General features: G+C 37.8%; 1 pseudogene; it reads right to left on the bottom strand.

Moving 5' to 3' along the window:
- Positions 1–4368: 4368 nt before the first annotated feature.
- Positions 4369–6239, bottom strand: LOC127677997 (60S acidic ribosomal protein P0-like; annotated as a pseudogene).
- Positions 6240–6997: the final 758 nt, after the last annotated feature.

Below are 6997 nucleotides of genomic sequence, written 5' to 3'. Positions count from 1 at the left end.
TGCTAAAACGAATCCACTGACAAGCTTAAACAATCCCTCGTGGGAAGAGGCTAAAAGTACCTGATGGGGTACTGGGGGAGGATGCCTCACAGAAAATGTACAGAGTAAAGATGGAGCAAGAAGTTCATTTGGACCAAGGCCCTGCATATGTGGAACAGCCTTCTTGATCTGTCTCATTCTGAAAGTATTACCAACATCATAACCTCCTGATATGGAGACTCAAATACCCCAGCACAAAACCTCTGACTAATTAACCCTTGTCAGTGAATGAAATATGTAAGGTAGGATAGGCAGTGTTACTTCCTTATTATTCCATGAATAATAGAGAGTATTCATGGACACAAAGTGTTTATGTCTCATAAAGATGCCAGAGTCTTGTCCCCTGGGATACATAGTAATTAAGTCTCCAACCTTGGCCTTCCAGTAGATGTGCCCAGAAGTTTCACAGCCCCAAGATGCACAATATAAAGAATCACTAGAGCCAGAAGAATTTTCAACAGAATCATGAGAAGGACATATGTAAAAATGTCCTCGGGGTGACTGAGTCCAAGTGCACAGCTAAACAAGTCCTTCACTGGGAATGTTTTCCAGAAACCAGGTTCCAGGTGTTGTTCTTGTCACTGATGTAAGATTTCTTCCCTTTCCATCTTCTATGATACATGTCAGCGCATTGGTTCATGTAGTGCAGGTATGTAGGCAGCCTCCCCAACCATCTGGATCATGACTATCAGCATGATGCTCTTTATCTGAAATTCACAAAAAATAATATCTCAGGGAATCACACCTGGATCAATCATTAATTTATTTCACCAATCTTTCTGGTAGCCATCTTGCAGAGTTAGCTTGATGGTCAAAAATACAAGTAGATTCTTGACCACATATGAGAACAGGGGACGGTCCATTCTGAAATCCAGACAATGGGTCCTTCCACCTGAAAGCATATATAGATTTGGAACCTGCATGCTAAAAAATGGCCAGCTGCAGATTTACCATCTTCGTCCACATTTAAAAAATTCAAAATGAAAAGAGAATGGTGAAATATGTTTTGAGGTCTTCTTCGGGAGTACCATTTCTCCCTTTTATTTTAATAAAAAGACATTTTAAAATAGCATTCCCTCTTTCCACAATACCTTGGCCTTGTGGGTTATAAAGTATGCTTGTTTTTAAAGTAATCTGTAATTCACGACCAAAGCTTTTAAAACTATAAGAGCAATAAGCAGGTGCATTATCAGTCTTAATACAAGAAGGTAGACCTATTATGGAAAATATAAGAGATGTGCTATGACATTATTCACTGCCTCTTCTGTATGCAGGGAGGCCAAAACAAATCCACTAAAGGTATTTACATAGACACGAAGAAACTTTAATTGTCCAAATTCAGGAACATGAGTAACATGACATGATATGATAACCATAAAGCATTGGTTATCAGTCCTCGATGGTTAACTCCTAAATAAGGGACAGGTAACAATTTAGCACAATTTCTGCATTGTTTAACAACTTGACAAATATATATTAACAGTGATATCAGCAAACTGTTTCAAAACTTCCGACACTGTATAGAGCTCAGTTATTTGAGCAGAAGATGTAGGAACATCTAAAATAAGAGTATTATCTTTATAATAATATACAGCTCTGCCATTAGCAGAGCCATCAGTAAATATTGTCAAAGCATTTTCCAAAGGACAAAAGGAAATGAGAAGAGGAAATAAAAAGGAATGCTCATTAGCAAATTGAATTAATTTATCTGGAGGGTAATGATTATCACTATCACCATAAAACTGATACAAGATAACAACTGTTGCTGATCATTAACTATAAGTCATTGTACTTGTTCTCTATTAAAGGATACAGTGATTTTTGCTGGTTCCTTGCCAAAGTATTTTGCACTCTCCATTCTGCCTATAATAAGGTCAGCAACTGATGAATAATAGGGATAAATGACTCTTTTACATGAAGAAGGCAGATAAAGCCAAAGCAAATGTCCCCCTTGCCATAAGAGTCCTTTGGGTAAGATTTCTGTCTTGCAAATAATTAATATGATGGGGAGGTCATAATTAACATATTTGACTTGTTGATTTTGAATAGCTTGATTTGCCAGTTCTAAAGCCTGCTTAGCTTCTGTGGTCAGGGTTCTGACAGATAAAGGATCAAAATCGCCATTTAGAATCTCAAATAAAGGCTGTAACTGTCCGATAGATAATTTTAAGTAAGGTCTTAGCCAATTAATTCCCCAAGCAACTTTTGAAAGCCATTTAGATTATGTAAATGCTCAGTTCTCATATTAATTTTAAGAGATCTTATAACTCGAGGAAAAACCTGAAAACCTAAATATGAATAAGGATATTGTAACTGAATTTTTTTCTTGAGTAACTACTAACCAAAATTCAGCTAAATGAAATTTCAGGTCCTTAAAACATGTTTGTAGATCATCATAATTAGGATAAGCTAGTAATATGTCATCCATATAATTTATATATGCATCTTTCCATTTTTCCGGAACTGGTTGAATAGCAAGACCAACAAATTTTTGACAAAGGGTGGGACTGTTAGCCATCCCTTGAGGCAATACTTCCATTGAAATCTATGCATAGTTTCTTTAAAATTTATATCAGGTAAAGAAAAGGCAAATCTCTTCTTATCCTCTTCAGTGAGAGGGATAATATAGAAGCAATTATTAAATCTATAATAATTTTGTGAACTTTTTCGGGAACTGCAACAGGTCTGGGCAACACTGGCTGCAAATTACCCTTGAGAACCATTGTGCTATTCAATGCTTGAAGATCCTGAAGCAATCTCCATTTACCAGACTTTTTTCCTACTGACAAAAAATGGTGTATTCCAGGGGGAGTTACTGACTTCAAAATGACTAGCTGCCAATTGTTTCTGCACTAACATATGAGCAGCTTCTAATCTTCCTTTAGTTAGGGGCCACTGATAAATCCATACTGCATTGTCACTTTTCTAAGTTATAGGATGAGCATGGAATATAGAAATGTCAGTGGTCCCTAGAATGAATATCCAAGTCCTTTTGTATCAATTTGACCCGAGTTAAAAAGAGGCTCAGCAATCCCTTTCTGGTCCTTGTCAAGTCCTTTTCCAGGAACACATTCTGTTTTAAGCATCTGAGCTGTAACTACATCATTGTGAGTTTTCATAATAATACCCAGTGGAGATAAAAGATTCCTTCCCCAAAGATTAATGGGCAGTCCATCAGCACATATGGTTCAATGAATCCCTGATTTCCCTCAGCATCTCTCCAGACTAATAACTCTGCACTCTGATTAGGACTTTGACTCTGACCAATACCTTTGAGATGAGTAATAGTCAGTGTTAAATGCCAAGATGAGGGCCATTCAGATCCCTTTTATTACTGTAACATAAACTACAGAGTCAATGAGCCTAGAAAATCTCTTTCCATTAATCCAGATATTTAATGGAGGCTTTTCCAAACTAATTTGAGTAACCCAATAAACATCAGAGGATCCAAAACCAGCCTTGAGTGGGATTAACATGTTTATGTTCTGTGGGTAGTAAAGGCAACAGTAATAACTATGCAACCCACTGGCCAGGATTAATATTTATGTCTTTAGTAACAGTGGACATAATTTTAATTTCCCCTTTATACTCTTGGTCAGTGACTCCAGGAAACATCTGCAATCTCTTCATGGTAGAGCTACTTCTACCTACGATAAAGACAAAACTCTTTCTTTTAAAGGGCCAAAGACCATTTAGCTGTTTCCTTACATGTATGATAATATTCTGATTTCCAAAGAAGAAAATGACCCCCCGCTCAAGAAAGCCTTAACCAAAGTATACCAATTTTGAGGTGTGAGCCATTCAGCTGTACTACTCTTTAAAAGGGTTGTAGTAAAAGGAGCATTGGGATGATATTGAGAGATTGTAGTTTATAATTTCTTCATGAATTTTAAATTGAATCCATGAACCTCTCGCCTGCTGTGCCATCTGGCTGAACAGTCTCCACAACTGGGAAAACTAGCTGATTCTGATGTCTATTCTTAGCAGTTCTCTTCTGGTTCCTTGCTAGCAGCATTACCTTTGTGAAGATCATAAAATTCTTTAAGTAATGCCTGATTCTCCTTTTCTAATTGGAACTCCAGATGGAGCTGCTCATTTTGTTGATGGAGTTCTTTATGAAAATCTATAACTCCCCCCACCAGCCCATGAGGGCTATAAGGAGATGGCTGATTAAAAGGAAGACAATCTTCATTATGATATCTGAAAACCTCTTCTAACTCCTCTGCATTTCCTAGGATTAAATCACTTTCTCCTCGAGTTTCAGAGTCCTTAATGGTCTCAGCAAATGTCTTTATTTCTAAGAGAAGTAAGCCTTTATTTCTATCTTTCTCAAATTAAGCAGGCAGACTTGGTTGCTTTGAGAGGATTAGTCAAAGTGACCAAAACATATTCTCCTGTTTCCTCCAACTCTTCTTTTGCTTCAGCTTTGTCTGGGACTGCAGTGGTAGCAGGGGCAGCAGGGACAGCAGCGGAGGCAGCAGCCACAGGGATAGCAGCCACAAATGCATATGGATCAGCCAGGAAGGCCTTGACCTTTTCAGCAACTGGGAAGGTGTACTCAGTTTCCACAGACAAAGTCAGGGCCCGCTTGTACCCATTAAAGATGGAGTGTAGCACTGAGGCAACAGTTGGGTGCCTGCTTTGCAGACAAATCTCAAGGAAGACAGAGTGTAGGGTCTACTCTGTGATCTCCAGCACCTCCGGGTTGTAAATGCTGCTGTTGTCAAACACCTGTTGGATGATCAGCCTGAAGGAGAAGGAGGAGATGTTCAGAATGTTCAGCAGCGTGGCCTCACTGGCCACCTTGTCTCCAGTCTTTATCAGCTGCATATCACTCAGGATTTCAATGGTGCCTCTGGAGACCATGGTGGTAATGCCTAAAGCCTGGAAGAACGATGTCTTCTTGGGCCCCGGACCAGTGTTCTGGGCTGGCACAGTGACCTCGCATTGGTCAATGGCACCAGCTGGGCAGCAGCAGGCACCTTATTGGCCAGCAGCATGTCCCTGATCTCAGTGAGTTCCTCCTTGGTGAACATAAAACCCACATTCCCAAGGATGTGAAGCAGCAGCTTCTCTAGCGATGGATTGTTCTCCAGGTGCCAACATTCTTTTAAACAGTATCTTCATTTTTACCCTTTGAAGTTTGTAAGAGCTCTTCCTTAAGATTAACCTTCAATTCTTTTAAAAAGGGTAAATATTTTGTTTTGATTTCTTTTTCTCACCTTTTCTTTTTGATTCTATACACTTAAACTGACTCTTCATTACAGCCCCATCTCCACTACCTAAACTAATTAAATCTACATCATTTTTTGAGTCAGAAGTCAAGTTTCTTTTTCGGTAATAATTTGTGATCCTCTGTTGCAGCTTCCTAGACTGAAACAGATGGATTTTTCAAAAAGTCTTTAATTATACTCCAAGAGGAAAAGTCTGTTCCAGTGACTTTATCAGGTCCCATAATTCTATAATAATCTTGAAAAGCATCTCCTGCTTGGTTCCAATGTTTTGGATCAATCATACCTTCATTGGGAAACTAAGGACATGTTTCCTTAACAAAATAAAACAAAATTCTTAAATCCTTAATTTTAACCCTTACTCCTCACATCTGAAGTTTCCTTTAACTTTTAACTGCCTCATGTACTTATTTATCCTTACTTATTTATGTCTTGCCCCATGACTTATGACACAAAAGAAATTGCCAGGTTAGCAATTATTTTATTTACCTTCATTTTAGTCCACAAGACTGTGCTTTCTCAGAAGTCCTTCATGCAATCCACCATACTTCAGGTGGGCCTTCCTTTAGGCATTAACTGAACCAGCCTGCAGATTCTTGAAGAGGTTCCTAAGGGATGAAGTGAGGACCTAGTGAGCAAGAGGCACAGGAAATTGAGACAAGATAGATTCTGATCAAGTCTCATTTAATGTAGGTTCACTTAGCCATTATATGGCAAAACATTTGGCAGCAAAAAATAAAACAGGATGTAGTAAGCAACCAACAATGATAAACAACCTGACCTTCACAGAGAATGTAATCTAAAGTATAGGTCAGCATACTGTGTCTCATCAAGACCTCAGTGTACAGTCAGCAGCAACAGTTCTAGACTGACCAGACGACTTCCTATGACTAATGCCCCCACCTTGATCCTGCTCAGGCCTGAGAAAAACATGTCTGACTCCAGTGGTCTCCTACAATGTCTATCCATGATTGTGAGGTATACATATCATCCACTGTCATTGTGCTGGAGTTAATATGTAGTTTTTAGACTCATCATATTTTTTAAGTAAATGGGTATGTCTCTTTTTGTTTTGTATCTGCTTATATGCAATATTCTCTTTTTAAAAATAATTATTTATTTTATGTATGAGTATATTGTTGCTGTTTTCAGACATACCAGAAGAGGGCATTGGATCTCATTACAGGTGATTGTGAGCCACCATTTGGTTGGTGGGAGTTGAACTCAGAACCGTTAGGTGAACAGTCAATGTTCTTAACTGATGAGCCATCTCTCCAGCCTGGTAACATTCTCTTGATGGATTCATCTGTTACTGCCTAAGAAGTACTCAACTTTATTATATTTTGGATTTAAAGTAGATTTTTGTTAGATACTAAAATATGTATATATGCTACTGACATTGCATTCATATTATGATTATTCATTTTATTGTGTGATTGAAAATGGGAGATGAGCAATTGGAAGTTTAAAGGAAGTCTGTATCTAGCAGCTGGTAATCTGCTCCAAGAGCTTCTGTTAATGATAGAATATCGCAAGATTGACAGCATGCTTGGATTACATATGCTTTAATAAACAATCAGTTCTAAATTTTAGATAAACAAAAATAAACAAATGTATTTATTTTAGAGCAAATAATTCATGTAAATTTAAATATTAAATTTACTAGTATTTGGTTTTTAGCAAATGCACTATTCACAGAAAAAGCCATTCAAAGTATTTAAATTTTA

The sequence above is a fragment of the Apodemus sylvaticus genome, chromosome 2, assembly GCF_947179515.1.
Source record: "Apodemus sylvaticus chromosome 2, mApoSyl1.1, whole genome shotgun sequence".
Classification (NCBI taxonomy): Eukaryota; Metazoa; Chordata; class Mammalia; order Rodentia; family Muridae; genus Apodemus; species Apodemus sylvaticus.
This window is presented reverse-complemented; position numbering and strand designations above follow the sequence as displayed.